Below are 16,831 nucleotides of genomic sequence, written 5' to 3'. Positions count from 1 at the left end.
TTCTTTCTTTTTTTTTTTTTTTTCGTTCAATGATAAGGTAACATGTATCAGTCTTAATGATATTCGCGCCAAGGGAATATGTCGTGTATTCTGGGGTTGTATTACTTACTTCTGTCTGTGACGTAGTAAAATTGAGATGCGGGTCATCAAGTCAATGTGATTCATAGCTCGCTGGTTGGTGCATTGCCAACACAGAGAACATTGCTATTACCTCTTTCTTCTTCATCATCATTCTTTTTTTTATTTACTTTTTTTACGTTTCTCATTTCTCTCGTTTGTCACAAAGCAAAGAGATGAGAAAGCAGCTGGTGTGTATGCTTTTATTTCATTGGCCTTCTTCAGCAACATTTCTTTCTCTCTTTTTTCTTCGTTTCCTTCCTCATTCTGACTGACTGTACTACTAAAAAGAAAGTCTTTTGTTGGCTACTATCTCTCTGTGTGTATGTATTCGTATTCTTTTCATACCGTCTGCTCACCCTCCTTGCAATGTTGTGATTCTATTCGACGACGGGTACTATACTGTACCAGTTTGCTTGTGCTACTACTACTGCTTGCTTGGTCTACTGAGATGATTCAACCGAAGCTCTTTCATCAAAACGAGTGATCCATTCACTGAGCCAAACGAAATAGGTTTTGGCTTAGGTTACCATGACAATTTCTCATCAGCTTTTTCTCATCCCACCATGGAAAACGGGGAAGAAGATTAAGAGACACCCGCATGCAAAAACTACAAACTTCTTAAATCTTTTCTTCTTTTTATTTAAAAGCAAGAGAGAGAAATGTATACATTACACTGCGCATGTGCAATAAGAAGAAATACAATTTTGTTCCTGCATTGCTAACAAACAAATTATAAGCTTGATTTTACTAATGGAAACAAGCTAAAAGATTACAACTAGTATTACTTTATACGGTAGGAAAAGATATACAAGTCTGTCTGAACCGTGCATTTTGCTACATATGCAGTACTGTACACACATAAATAGCAATTTTTCTCCAGTAAAATTGAAATTGTCAATTATTATTGGCAAAGTATGACATACTTTTTAGCAGCACATTTTTTTCCGGTTTTTTTCGCAAATTCTACATCAAGAGGCGTATCTAGGGTGAGGCAAGCAGGGCACGTACTCCCGGCGCAGGTGCCAAATGGGGCGCAACAATGACGTGTCGTGCTAGAAGAAATAGCAATTAGAATCCACATGAATAGCTTTATTATTATCAATGTGTTCCGTGTCAATTTCTACAACAGTCAGGTGTTTCTGTATAGTCTTTTACCTGATCACTTTGACTTTGCCAGTTTTTGCAATGTATTTGAATGTGACATGTTCATTTTCTTACCTGAAAATTTACTGCCTGTCGCCCACAATAGGGTATCAATAATACACAGACATTGAGTCATGTCGTTCATCGCTGTCATGTACCATTCTGTCTAATATCTTATATAGAATGGGCGCAAAGTAACTTTGAATTGTGAATTTCTACTGATGTTATCTGTAGATAGCAATGAAAGTTAATTTTTTTTCTATAGACTAAAGTATGCTATATTTTTCTATCTTTTCCAGATCCTGTGAAGCTTTTGTTGTTCCTTTAAAGCCATAGAGATGTCAGGACGATTAAACATTGAGGAAAGAGTCAAATTGCAGCAAGATTTGAGGTGTGGCAGTCTGTAATTCAGGTCCAGCGGTAGTGGAGGGGTAACATGGGAGGCAAGCTGTTCTGGGTGCAAAAACACTTAAAAGTTCCCACACAAAATTAATGATTACCGGAAGTGTCGTGGATATTATGAGATCAGATAGGCTCCCGAATTAAGTATCAAAAGAAAAGGTGGCCATAGTGAGGGAAATGTTCGAGCAAAGCCATTCAAAATCAACATGGCAGACTGCAAGAGAGAATGACATTACACGCTATTCTGTGCGTGTAATTTTCCACAAAGAGTTAAATTATAGACCATTTAAACACCATTATAACCAAAAGATGTATCCAGATGATTGCGATGGGTGTGTTGAATTTGGTGAAATGATGTTCGCATGGCGTGAAGCAGAGATAGAGTGGATCAGTGGGTCAAATTTTCTGAGTGGGTCGTGGGTCAATAGCATGTGACCCACTGCGACCCACCACCCACCATCACCCACTGCGACCCACCACCCACCATCACCCACTGCGACCCACCACAAACCGTGACCCACTGCAACCCACCACCCAGCATGACTCACTGCGACCCACCGACTCAGTCTGGCCTACCGACTCACTCTGCTTACTGCATTGTAGACAGTGTCTTTAAAGACTGGTAAATTTGTCTGCGTTTTACTTTCAAGACCTTCATTTCCCTTCCTTTTCCATTTGTTTCTGTTTACTTACCTGAAGTGAGTATATCTAAGTGAAATAAGAGCTTCAGGCATTTATAGATATTAATATTTGTAATTGTAATAATAGCAATAGGACTTATACTACTACTTGGCTTTCGAGGACTGTGTTTTTAGAGGAACTAACTACTGGAAAAAATACATTTTTGAATCACTGTAATATATAAATTATTATATAAAAATTGAATGTAACTATGTGTGCCTGATCATCACGGTCAAATTGCAAACTCAAATAAAATAACTTTGGTATATAGTTAGGCCTTAATCCAAACTGGGATGTTATATTGCTTTCATTATAATGCATATCCTAAGGAGGTAGTGAGGATCCGAATTTTCGCGAAAAAAAATGAGTATCTTGCAGGCCATTAAACTTGCGGAGCTGAAATTCAGTGTATTAACTCGTTATTGAAAATTAACAGAATGTGTCCTAGCATTTTTTTAAATTCTCCTTTATGGGGGGAGAACTTTCTATATATGGAAAATTGGTAGTGAGTTATTTTGTAAAAATGATCGAAAACGATCGATAGTAGTTAAGAAAAAAATCAGAAACAAAAAATACCGTGCTTTGCTTCATATATCCATTGCTTTCTACTATAATAATTGCTGAAGCTTATGTTTATTATATGGGGCGCTTACAGCATAGGGCAATCAACCATAAAGTTGTGAGAAAAATAGACATAAGATTTGTACTGTAAGCTTAATTACATGGAAATTTTAAGTTTGGATTTTATAAACTAGAAGGTAAACTACTTTGAATAAATACTCGTAATAATTGCAATTATGCATATTTGTAACTTAAATTTAACGTGGTGTTTTAGTGAATACACAAATTATAATTATGAGCATACTTTATGGAGATGCCCTCACAGAGCTCGTGCATACGCTATGAAAAAATGAGTTTTCAAGTATTTTGTGAGAAAAATACTGTGAACTGAGAAACCATAACCTTTTCCATGTTGTACAGGGGTATTTTCCTGTGAATAGAAGTTTCTTTTGGAATGCTTTGAGAAATTAACACTTGCATGAATACTCTCTTAGTACAAGTATATTTTAGGCACACACTAATTTCACCCCACCTCGAAGTGCTTCAACTTCCTCACTGACGAAAAATTTACCATTTTATATCGTAACGGTCAGATCCAACGTTATTGTAACAGGGTGGTGCTTGAGCGATTGACCGTAGAAATTCAAACTCCGATTAGTGACAATTTCACAGTCTTATTTTATTACAAGTGTAAACTCTATAGTTTAGTCAGTAGAGAAGAGGCCGTGGATCATGTGTCAGAGTTGATGACGATGGATTTTGGTAAGTCAGAGTATATCACAGTGGATGAGAGTGGTTCATGGTGGGTGGTGGGTCAGAGTGGGTCACGGTGGGTGGTGGGTCTGAGTGGGTCATGGTGGGTCACGGTGGGTGCCACGCCAACTCTGGCATGAAGATCATCAACACCTGTTTGAAAAAAATTCTTGGAGTGATGAAACTGTGTTTCATGTTTGTTTCACAAACAAACACAATTCACTCACCATTACTCTCCGGGTATGAGGAATTCATATATTTCTGTAAAATCATGTTAACTAGTTCTTCACGACAAACTCTTCCAATAGCAAAAAGTCTATATAAAACATTAAACTATTCACGTACTTCCTCATTGATCGCACGAGTGTTTGCATAAATGCAGAAAATTTACCTCTGCCCATCCACGAGCTCCAAGTGCATTATAATCAAATTATTCACCACTCAAATATCGTGTTTATAACTAGCAGTACATAATAAACTATAAATTGGTTACCATTTTTCGATACTATTTTTTACACATTGAATGTCTATGTTGTTACATGAACCTGGGCATATAGGCCAAATTATTAACGAGAATGTAGATTCCGATATCGGTGACATCACAGGTGATACAATGTCAAAGTTCTCCTCGTATTCCCCTTCAGACACAATAACAATTTCATCTGATGATGATTCAAATACTTTGTTGTCATCATCCGAAGTTTCATATATTTCCACACTTTCCGAAGATTTTCCTCTTCCTCGTTTTCCTTCCACCATACCTTCTATCTCACATTAGCAATATAATTTCCTTCTTGAACATCATCGCAAATAGTTTCTTCTATAAAGTTAACACAAATCACCTAACTCTAGAAAACTATCTAATTACTAGCTACACTGTATATTTTATGTTACAGTTAATTTTATGGGCCCGGTTGTAAGAGAATCACCCTATATGAATGGTTCAGCGTTAGAATGCTTGCTTCTGGTGTGTGGAATCTCTGGTTCAATCTGGACTCTTGTCAAGTAGGCTTTATGGTGGACAAGCACCATATGCGTGTGTTTTCTCGGAATCAATTTGTGTCCTCCCGCTTTCTTCATTCCAACATTATCATCCATCTAACTTAGCCTCGGTGCAGAATCATGAGATGTTAAACTTTTTTTTAAAAAAAAAAAAAGTCTATTACATGGATTGAGTAATTGGTTAAAGTTTAACCTCCCATTTCAACATGAGATGACAGGTTCCTCTTGGCTAAGCGATTAGCATACGAAGTCATTGGCATGGGAAACCCGGGTTCGATTTCCGGCGGGGGCTCATGTGGTTCGGATCCCATGCTAACGTATAGGTCTAAGTCTCATATAGCCTCGCCGAAAGGAACGCTAAACTCAAAAATCAAATCAATCAAATCTACATGAAAGTGAATCTAGTCTGGTTTGATCAGAGGCAAACCCCCGCACAGAAAACGGAACGTTGGAAGTTTGACATGAAATAGTCTAGTTCATAAAAGTTGTTTGTCAATTACATTCCAGAGATATATTATATTTCGGAGCCAGTCATATTGCCATTTCCTCTCGGAGATTTCCAATATTTTCTGACTTAATTGTACCTAAACGCATGGGACCAAAAAAAAAAAGAAAAAAAAAAGAAAAGAAAGAGCACCTGTGCAATCTCACAAAATTCTTATTAGTAACAAATTGGTTCCCACTAGCCCAAATTACAGTTTGGATCCTACGTGAGATGGACAAATATAGATGGCAACCATTCCTCGTGCAAAACAGTCTCAAGTTCCGAAAGTGTCGCTGGACGTGGATATCAATCACGCACTTTGCCCTCCAAAATAGCCCACAAAGGTTCAATCATATTAAAATCTAGGGACTGAGGACATCATATGAAACATTCGACCTCATCCTCGTGCTCATCAAGCCATGCATCGATGCATCCAGCAGTGTGTGTATAGGGGAGTTGTCATCTTGGAATAGGGGGCACTCATCAGGAAATATAGTCTGGACCATGGGATGGAGATGATCGCCGAGTATGCTGCAATAGTGCTGTGCGTTGATACGTCCAGTAGGACAACCAGTGATCTAACGCTATGCCATAATAACGCCTCTCAAACATCACGGACCCCCATCCATGTTTGGCAATACGCACTAGGCAATCAACATTAAATGCTTTTGCAGGGGTTATCCACACATAAACACGTCCTGTTGTCTGAAATAATATGAAGAAAGATTCGTCTGACCATATCACACGCTCCCACTGTTGTTGTGTCCAATTTTTTATGCCCTTAACACCACTCTCTTCGCTTTACTTCATTTCATGGAACCACCAACGATCTGAGAATGGCAATCCTACCATGAATGTTCGCAGCATGTCGTTCCCTTTGAATAGTTTTGGTTGATACAGTCCTGAAAGTGATTGTTCATCTCGTTGGCTATCTGAGACATTGTTGCCTTGTGCTTTCCGGCCACATTCGCTTTAACACACGTCGATCCCGGTCACAAGCACAATGTCAACTTTGATTTTCACCCAGTGTTCTGCTTAGCCGATGATAATTTCCCATGTATTATGTAGGCTATCATAACTGTTGACATTGTGCTCCTTGCTACACAAACAAGTATGGCTGTTTTTGTCACAGATGCTCCAGCAAGGCGAGCTCCTATAATCATATCTCTATCGAAGTCCAAAAACTCTAACATAACCGCCCTAGATAACAGAATTATCACTTACAACCCATACACCACCTGATGATAGACTATCTTCGCCTTTCTCACCACTAAGTGGCAGACGTCTGTGCTGGGTGTCGTAGATTTGCCACAAGGGCGACTATAGGCCTGTTCACAGCTAGGTGTTTATATTATTTTGTCCAGTGCCTATATTATACTTATGTATAATACGTACGGACGTACAAATATTATAAGTTCCACTTCCGTGATTCTAATAATAGGTTGGATGAATTGAGATTTAGTATCACTTTTAGCAGCGAGGCTTCTAGATGTGGACCTACATCTTAACGTGGCATCAGAACCACACGAGCTCTCACCGGGAATCGAACCCTGGCGTTCCACGCCGAAGATACGTACACAAACTAGGCCTATATAGCCAGGAGGCACTGTATCTCTATTATTACTATTATTATTATTATTATTATTATTATTATTATTATTATTATTATTATTATTATTATTATTATTATTATTATTATTATTATTATTATTATTATTTTACAAAAAGATTGAAAGGAAATTAAGTTTGGCTTACAATCGAGAAATTGCTAACCCAAAAAGAACAATTCCCTGTCTCGTAAAATTACAATAACATCGTTTTAAAAGTGTCTTAGACTTGAAAAGTCGAGACAAGTTTATCTATAATGGAGTTTCTCAACCTGGTTGTCGCAAAGCGAGGAGAAAATGATTGTTCTACTTCCTAGAAATATGTTTTTAAAGATTATTTAGAATATCTTATTTTGATTACAATATTTCTCTTTCCATATTTATTGTAAAACTTTTGTTCCTATTCCTATATAGGGCTTACACACATATGCATAACCGTAAGCGATAAGCAGCAATACCAAAAAGCTATAACAAGCCGGAAATTACATGCAAGGGTCGCTGGCAAGAGGTTGCGATAAAAGGGGTCGTGATATGAAAACCTGATCTTTAAGATATCATTATTCCAAACCTTAGGGCATCGTTTCTCAACTGCTGTGGCGCGAATACATGTCAGGTGTGTCGCTAGATTTTTGATGTTTTCTAAGATCTTCCGCAAGGAAATTATCTTCAGAAGAAAATAAAAATTTATCGCCAGTCGACTTGATTTCACGGTCACGGTCACGGTCACGGTAATTTTGTGGTTATGTATAGAGTATCGGGCCAGAGCCCCTGACTCCATGAGTAATATGTTAGAAAGAATATATCAAGATGTGCTGGTGGTTTGTTGGATGTTACTATTGCTTTGGTATGTATGGGAGACTACATCTGCAACTGTCGCAGAGTAGCTGATTATGAATTCTTTACCAGTCCTGGAGAGATTTTAAATGCGTGGTGTTCGATGGACGTTCCGCAGTGCGCATTCGGTGCCGATATTAGCTATAGCAGGATTTATATGTCTGGGTAAAGTACGCCAGAACTTATTGTGGAGATGCCGTAGTACGTCTCTGACAGTGGGTAGCTCTAAGTCTTCCAGGATCTGGCTGTTTCGTGTATATTTGTCGTGACCAGTGATTATACGACCAGCTCGAGTTTGCACACTTTCGAGAGTTTGTACGTGACTATGTGAAGCATGTTGCCAGGCAGGGCATGCATAAGAGATGGTAGACAGGATTATCATTTTGAAGATGTGAGCTCGGACCTCATGAGAAAGGGAGCTACAGCGCAAGATGGGGTACAACGCTGAGATTTTTCGTAATGCTCTCTGTTTTATGTCTCTGATGTGTGCGGCAAACGTTAGACCACGATCTAAAGTTACACCCAAATATTTTGCGTGCGTAGCATGAGGAATGCGTGTGTTCTCATAGGTTAGATTTCGATGGACGCGGATGCGTCTCCGACTATGGATGACAGCACAGCTTTTGTCTGCATTTATTTTGATTCTCCAACGTCTTGCCCATTCTTGAAAACCTATGAGTTGGCGTTGCATGTATATGTAACACTGTGCAAGTGAGCTACTGGTCGTGAAAAAGGCAGTATCGTCGGCGTATGTTGCAACAAAGCAATGGGGTAAGGTCGGGATATCTGCTGTGTACAGATTATATAAAAGCGGTGAAAGTACAGCGCCTTGTGGGACACCTGCTTTAATAGGTCTAGACGTGGATTTAGCTCCGTCAACAGACACATGGAATTTTCTGCCAATGAGGTAGGAACGCAGTAAATGCAGAAGACGATCTGAAAAACCTTGCGTGTATAGTTTATATAAAAGTCCAGCTAACCATACTTTATCAAAGGCTTTTGAGACATCCAGATAGACCCCAAGGGTGTGTTGTTTTCTGTTGAAAGCCACTGTTAAATGATCCACTACTCGCACGAGTTGTGTAGTAGTGCTATGTTGTGCACGAAACCCGAACTGATGAAATGGTAGAAGGTCTCTAGTAGCTACATGCTGTTTCAGCCTCCAGAGAAACACACGTTCAAAGAGTTTACTTAGGTGTGACAGAAGACTTATTGGCCTATAGTTTTCCGGGAGAAGTGGATTCTTCCCGGGCTTGGGGATGGTGATAATACGAGCTTCCTTCCAGGTCTTCGGGAAATAGCATAAGTGAAAGATGGCATTAAATAAATAGGTTAGGAAGACCAGTAGTTTTCTGGTTGGATGTTTTAGGATATCAGATCGTATTCTGTCGGGTCCGGATGCTGTCTTCGCCGGCAGACATTTGATATGTCTTTCTATTTCTCGAGGTGTAACTAAGATGATGTCATGTATAGGGTTTTGTGTAGTTAGGCTATGTAGTGTGGTTCGGATGTGCTGTTTGAGATAGGGATCAAGACGTGATCTGTTAGGCTGGAACTGTTCTTCCAGGGAGTCAGCGAAAATATCCGCTTGTGACTGTGGGTCTTGAGTCAGTCCTTGTTGGCCTTGAATAACTCTAGCTCTGGAAGCATTTGTAGCACGCTGAAAGGATTTAGAGAATGTCCATATTTTTCTATCATTTGGTGTGATATTTCGAAAGGTATCTTCCCAGTACTGTTGATTTTGTCGCTGTGTGAGCATCTTGAGTTTCGCACGCAGTTTATTCCATAATGTTTTGTATGCTGGATGTAGTGTATGCTGCCATCGGCGTCTAGCCCAACGTTTTAAATGGAGATAGATCTGCAGATGTAGACTGTCACATTGTCCCGTGTGTGTTGGAGAGATTTTGGTAGTGGAGCTCGCTGCCTCTGCTGTTCGAAGTGCTAATGTGATGTGAGAAACCGCTTGGTCGATGTCCTCAATGGTAGCTGGCCGATCTCGGAGATCTATCATAGTGTTTAGTTTTTGTTTAAAGATATCCCAATCGGTTTCTATTTGCTTAAAAATAGGGGCAGAATGGGCAATGCTGCGGTGTGATACGTGAAAAATGACTGGATCATGGTCAGAGTCTAAATCTGAGATGACATAAGGATGGACAGTAAAGGATACGTCTTTACAAAGAGCGACGTCAAGCACATCGGGTTGTCCGCCGAACTTTGGATAATGAGTTGGGTCTGGCGGAGCACTGATGTTGAAGTTGGACGTGAGGAGGTATTGGTGTAAATCGTCTCCAGCGTCGTTAGGTTTAATTGAGTTCCATTCTCCATGTTTAGCATTAAGATCTCCAGCTAAAATGACCTTTGGCCCTAAGTTTGCGATGACATCGAAGTCTGTGGGCTCTAGTTGTGTGGCCGGGGACCTGTACCCGGTAACCAATATTAATGGAACGCCTGGAGTTATTAGCTCAACAGCAAGTGCCTCCAAAGTAAGTAGGGGTGGTATTGTAACCAACCTGACTGGGAAAGCCTTTTTGATTATAAGTAGTAATCCTCCTTTCTGTCTGCCGACTCTATCCTGCCGATATACAATATAATTGGGTAGTCGCCAAGTAGTGATCCGAGCTGTAAAGTGTGTTTCTTGTACAAACATGACATCAACTCTATGGTGTGTAAGAAATCTAATTAGCATTTGTTTCTGCCCCTCGAGACCATCTGCATTCCATGTAGCAAGGATAAGTGTATGATGTAGGACGCTGGAGTTAGAAACAGCCATCGTCAACCATTTCTGCTATTGTTTCTATTACTGCTGCAGCCTTGGAAGCTGAATCTGCTGCTTGACGGAAACGGGTAATACCACGTTTAATATGCGTTATGATTTTGTGGAAATGTAACCCCTTGAGGAATGAAAGAATAGACTTTAGGTCCAGGTCTTCTTTGGGGCTCTCCTGTTTTTCGGCAGATGCTGGTTGGATGTGGGAAGCAGTAGGGGCTTCAGCGTCTTCATTATCCGTAGCCATAGGTTGGACATTAATAATAGTGGGATCGGGAATTGTCGCTGCTGCTGGTTTGTTGACCGTTTTCTCCGCTTTATCTTGAAGTTTTCTTGGTTGCTGTGCCGGCAATTTAAGAGCCTCAGAATAGGATTTGAATACGGGACATCCACGGTAATTTGCCGGGTGATCTCCCTTACAATTTGCGCAAGTGGCGGGTGTGGAGGAGTCGGATTTACTGCAGGACTGGGTAAAATGAAATTGCCCACATTTGAGACAGCGCGGATGCGCTTGGCAGGTGTCCTGTGAATGCCCCAAGCGTTGGCATCTGTAACACTGTAGCACCGAGGGAGGCTTATATGGCTCGATTTGGACCTTGTAATGAAGTAGGTTGTTGATAGCATAGATCTCTTTAATAGCTGCACTTCGTTCCAGAGCAATCAAAAACAGTGGCATTAGTATTTTCTTGTTATCTGTCTTGCTTTTGCGAGACATTTGATGAACGCTTGTTGGTTTGTAGCCCAGTCGGATAAATTCATCCTTCAGATCGTCTAAGTCAGTGTCAATAGGCAGCTTTCGCACAACCACCTTAATAGGCCTTTCGTTTTTTGCTACCCCTGTGGCATACTCAGTTTTCGTTTGATCGCAGTAAGCCTTGATAGAATTGTAGTCATCTTTGTTTGCCGCTTGAATCCGAATGCGCTCCTTAGTTGGCTGAGCTAGAGGGGGCTCCTTCAATGCTCGGGACAAGGTCTTAATAAATGTATAGGTGTTGTTAATTCCGTAGATGAAAATCGGAGGAGGCTTGAAACTGTGTGGCTGACTTGTTGTTGCAGTTTTAGTGCTAGTACTAGCATTATCTGATTGTGCTGGGGCCAAAACCTCGAACTTATTACTGAGTGGAAGAGGTGGATATTCGGAGACACTATTAGTGAGGTGTTCTGTCTTGGTGTTTGCTAAAGACGACCTTCGTCGCTTCAGCGTTCCTACTACCGTGAAGTCCATGTCTTCAGGCTTACTCGAAGCGGATGGTTGTGAAGCGCTGGACTGCTTAAGTGCAGTGGATTTTAATTTCGCTGGGGCGGCTGCTTGTTTCTTTTTGCCTAAAGGCACTAGAAAATCTTCCGGTTTGTACGTTGGTTTTGTTATTTTGCCCCTGAGACCTGGAATCCGGGGTGATTGTACTTTTTTATCTGATTTTGCTGCTGGCTTCTGAGAAGCCATCTTTATTACTAAGGTGGGAGATGGCGCCAGCTTACCACAAAAGGGGTAGTGACGGCCCCTGTGTATATTCTGGTGTTAGAGCAAAGCTCTAAGTTTAGAGTTTATTAAGGTGCTCTTTCCTCCAGAGAGGGAGCACGAAAGTAATCGTTCACCGGTATAAGTGCCAAAGTCGTCAACTACTTTTTTTTTTTTTCTTCAGGTACCTCTACCTCCGAAGAGGAGAGTATCAAAATAAATCGTAAGCCTAGAGAATAGCAAGGTTGTCAACAGTTAAGACCAAATCAAAGTATCAACCTCCGTGGAGGTATGAAAATACAATTCGACGGTTGTTTCCTAAACCCCAAAGAGGCAAGTATTCCAACCGTATGTACGAAGGTCGCGAATAAAATAACAATTGGGGATGGACACACTAAGTGACTTGGTTATTTTTCTTCGCCAGCTACGAATACCCTATTTTTTTACCTGGTTAGAGATTCCAGGTGGCCAGTTCTGATTTCACACTTGACTTCCAAGTTTTAAGCTGGAAAGTTTACTTTTAACGCTGTGGGATTTATATCTCATAGTTACTCCATAATTTAAATACATGTATTTTTTATTTTTGCTTTTTTTTTTTTTTTTTTTTTTTTGCATCAAGGGAAAAAATTACAGGAAGGGATGTCACGACAGTTTGAAACGTACTTTGGTGTGGCCCAAGGGAAAGAAGGTTGAGAAACGCTGCCTTAGAGATCAGTTACTACGTTTGATGAAGATGAGGCCACAGTTATGAAATAAAAGAGCATATGTGAAATAAACAGTGGTATCACACTTTCAGTTTGAAAACCGACAGAATTTTCTGCCAAATTCTGTAGAATCGTAACAAAAAGTAACTGATGTATTCCTTTGTGTATATTTACAATTTAAAACACTGCTTAGAAGCGAGAACAAAATTAATGCTCCAGGTGAGGCTCGAACTCACAACCCCGGCATAGCTCACAAATGCTGCTTTATAAGTACCGTGCGCTAACCGATTGCGCCACTGGAGCACATATTTCTTGCCTTCCCGATATAATAAGGACATGTCAGTTAGACACTGCTTACATAAACCTTACATTATTACCAATTACATTCTTTTTCATACACCAAAAAGTTTAAATATTTAGTATTAAGACTGATGAAACTAGTGTTTTATTTTATTATTTTAATAGAGAGACTTTCAGGATATTCAAAGTAATATTTCTCGCTTAATAAAAGCAAGAAACAACACGTCTACAGAATAACGTTTCTAGATTGTACTCGTAGTGTGCCATCTCATTAGCATGATAAACAGTACCACGTGATCTAATATGACTACAATGGGTACAAACATTCTCCGTGGCGCGTTCGGCTATTAACCCGAAAGGTTAGTGGTTCTAGCCTACCTTGGGATGAGTGGGAGTTTTATATTATTGCCTATACGTCTGCTGAGACTAATTACAAAATTCATACAAACCACGATTTCGTGCCATATTGCTTTCTTTCGAAACATCTCAACGAGAAAACAAAGCTATAATACCATGAAGTGGATTCAGAATTGCTTTTGGATATGTTTATAGACGATTTACTGATTTTGTTTTACACTCTCACACTGGCGCAAATCCCGGGGGGATGAGGGAGGACATGTTCCCTCCAATCTTGGAACAGAGGGGGACTGTTCCCCCTAATAATCCGATTTGAAATGTGTTTTGGGGGAGAAATTTGATGATTTTTGTCCGATTGCCACAAAGGAACATGAGATGAAGTTGATGTCCCCCAGAATAAGCCTCAATTCTGCCCGCCTCCCAACATTGAAGACGACTCTGCTCCTCTGATCCTCCACAACATTGTTTTTGAACATAAATAATAAAAAATCCTTCTTACTCTTCCATGAAAACACATTTGGGAATTAAGATCTTACAGAGACCATTTGTATTTTTTTTTTCTAAACGAGAAAATTCGAGAAGAATTGACACATGCAAAAGGTCAAAAAGTGTATGGTACTGAGTGCATAGCCACAGGAGCAAAACTGATTCTCCTATTTCCGGTTGACCTGTAACTTCTTCCAAAAACATCTCTCCATCGTGGATTACCAAAATATTTTGCCAATATTCTTTCATTCCCCTCTTATGTTTTAAGTACTCCCGGGTGAAATCTTCTGTGGAGTGCACTGGTCCAGTAGCAGAGCGTTTTTCTCTTGTGCGTAGGCTCCTTGGTTCGATACCAGCTCGCGCTATATGAGCTTTATAGTGGACAAACAATGTATGAGTGTGCTTTCTCGAGGTTGTCCCATTTGCTCCCACTTTCTCCATTCCACATTTCATTTATTCTCATCATCATTCTTCTCCTTTAGCCTACATGATATAAGCATGTGACGTCAAACTGAAAGATTTCATTTAAGAGAATCTTGTGAAATCGTCATTACCTGTAATTACTGCTTCTTGTACTGTAAAAACCATGAATAAGATTATTTGGAATGATTGAGGGATCTATCAGCATTATTAGCATAGAAATTGAACATTTCGTACAAACAGTACACAATATAGTGTATAACAAATTGGACTTTACAGTCAGTATGCGATGGGTATGTAAGACTTCCGATCCGATGGGTATTTAAATTTTGCTGGTGCTCTTTGTCCGGCACTTTTCAAATTTCTTTTCAAAATTTACGCTGTGATTATTTCAAAACTTCACTATTTCAGATGTTTCGTTGGATTCGAGTTTTAGTGTCTCGTTCAGCACCAAGGCTATATGAGACGTAGACCTACAGCTTAACGTAGAATGCGAACCACATGACCTCCCACTGGAAATCCAAAGAGCATACACTATCCACATATCCACGAGGGAAGTAGTTCACCATTTCAGAAATGCATTCGAGTTTTAACAAAATAAGTTGTTATCCTTAAATTGTCTTAATATAGTATGTCTTTTAAGTTTGATGCTTGTCTGATATAATCTCTAACGTATTCTAGCAGAAGGCTAGTTTATAATATATAAAGCTACATTAACTGATATATAATCACGGGTACTTCCGGTTGACGTGGGAATTTGAAATTTGGCATTCTTAGCTTTAAAAGAGTAATCAACAAGAAGATTGTGAAAAATATACAATATTTTTATCTTTCAGGAGGTTAAAAGAGGAGGTGAAAAAATCCCTATATCACTTAAATAAGCGTTGTATTTTTTTAGCATTAAATTTCATATTTTAAGTAATTGGAATTGAAATAAAAAATTAAAATCGATATGCTTGTAGATTTTTGATGGTGTTACCGGTATCTAACTAAATCACCAAAAAACATTTCCAACTTTAGTGGGATTTTATGAGAAACTCAAAAATTCCCCGTAACTTCCTTAATATTGATGCTAGAGGAAAATCAAATGTATTTCTCAATGCTGAACCCTCGTAGGGATAACTGCTACTTTTATTTCGATTTTTCTTCATGTATAGCAAAAGAAAATACTGTAAAAAATAGAATACGACTGAACAAGCAGAGTATTAGGTACGAAAGACTGAAACATGAGGTGCAAGGCCATAGGCCAAGCAAACTTGTAGCTTGGGGACAAAATCCCTAGCTGGCCAAAGGATAGTAGAACACACACACACATGCACCAAACTACATGAAGCACGAAAATACGTGGGTGAACATAATTCAGTGCACAAATGAAAATGGCACGCTATGTTTCCATAATCACATGGTTACCCAAAAGCAAAACTTCACATGGTGCAATATGTGGTATATTTGTATACTTTTCGTAATGAAATGCTTAAGTTTTACGTCCCATTGTCATGACTAAATTAGACGGTGATGATGAGAAATGAAGGAAATGGTGAATGAAAAATGGAAGAACTCCGAGAAAACCCACATACACGATGTTTGTCCACCACAAGGTACACTCGACGCGAGCTAGAATTGAACCAAGGACCCCATGCAACAAAGGTGAACGCTCTACCGTTGAGCCACCATGGCCCCGGTTAACTTTTCGAATGAAAGTATGAGCTGCACTTGTCTTAAGGAGAAAAGTGACGTAAGTCCTATGTTCTAAATATACGTTTTCCCTCTTTTCAAAATTTAAAGGTGTCGATATTAGCACTAATAGTCATCTATTTTGTCAGTTATCTTGGAAAATCGCTTTCTTACCCCGAAATCGGAAGATTTCTTCGTTTCCTGGAAACTGTTACTCAAAATTTGTGTCCCTTTCCAAAAAATCAATCTTAAGTATTTTCCCAGAGTTGGTTAGCCAAACTATCTTTTTTAATGAGATATTCATATTGTGAATGTCAAAATACATAGTATACAACAAGTTTCATGGTTGTATGCTGAACATTTCAAAAGAAATTCGTACCGTAACATAAAACTTTTCGATAAACCTATGCACTTAATTCCGTTCTTCCTGATTGCTTCATTTCTTTTTTCTCACTCCTGAATGTATGTATTGAACTTCCTATTAAAAAATGACAGTAATAATTCTCAAAAAAGAAAAAAAAATTCACCATTTATGTTCATTTGCACTTATATTGTTACAAACATCAAAAACAGACAAAAAATAAAATAAAAATAATGCTTATGTTCTCGGCCATTTATAGACCTCCAAGCGCTAAGAGCGACAAACCCGTCGTTCTGTTTACACGTTCACTGACGCGAGTTCTTACGTAATCGCTCTTGAGTGTAATCGTACATACGCAATATTGTTGGCCGGTTAGCTCAGTTGGTTAGAGCGTCGTGCTAATAACGCGAAGGTCGTGGGTTCGATCCCCTCACTGGCCATAACTTTTTTTTTTTAATTTAATATAACTGTTACTAATCACCGTTTCACAAACATTAGATTTATCTTACCGGAAAAAACGGTGCATAGAAATTTACCTCCTCCCAACTAAAACAGCCATTAAGACACCAAGAGATTGCGGACTATGATGCCAGGCAGGCACGTAGCCAGGATTTCGTGAAGGAGGGGGGGAGGTCCGTGACATGAAATACTGTGGTCATCACATCAGAGGCTCGATCACTCTAAACTATTTTACTGGAACATTTTTGGTTGGTTTA

General features: G+C 39.4%; 2 non-coding genes across 2 annotated transcripts; one reads left to right on the top strand and one right to left on the bottom strand.

Moving 5' to 3' along the window:
* Positions 1-12,728: 12,728 nt before the first annotated feature.
* TRNAI-UAU (transfer RNA isoleucine (anticodon UAU)) lies at positions 12,729-12,820 on the bottom strand. The gene is given in 2 exon segments: positions 12,729-12,764; positions 12,783-12,820. It is a non-coding gene; the product is annotated as a tRNA-Ile (tRNA).
* Positions 12,821-16,481: 3,661 nt separating this feature from the next.
* On the top strand, positions 16,482-16,555 carry TRNAI-AAU (transfer RNA isoleucine (anticodon AAU)). The gene has a single exon. It is a non-coding gene; the product is annotated as a tRNA-Ile (tRNA).
* The last annotated feature ends 276 nt before the right edge of the window (positions 16,556-16,831 follow it).

This window comes from Thermobia domestica, chromosome 10 (assembly GCF_964235325.1).
Source record: "Thermobia domestica chromosome 10, izTheDome1.hap1.1, whole genome shotgun sequence".
Taxonomy (NCBI): Eukaryota; Metazoa; Arthropoda; class Insecta; order Zygentoma; family Lepismatidae; genus Thermobia; species Thermobia domestica.
This window is presented reverse-complemented; position numbering and strand designations above follow the sequence as displayed.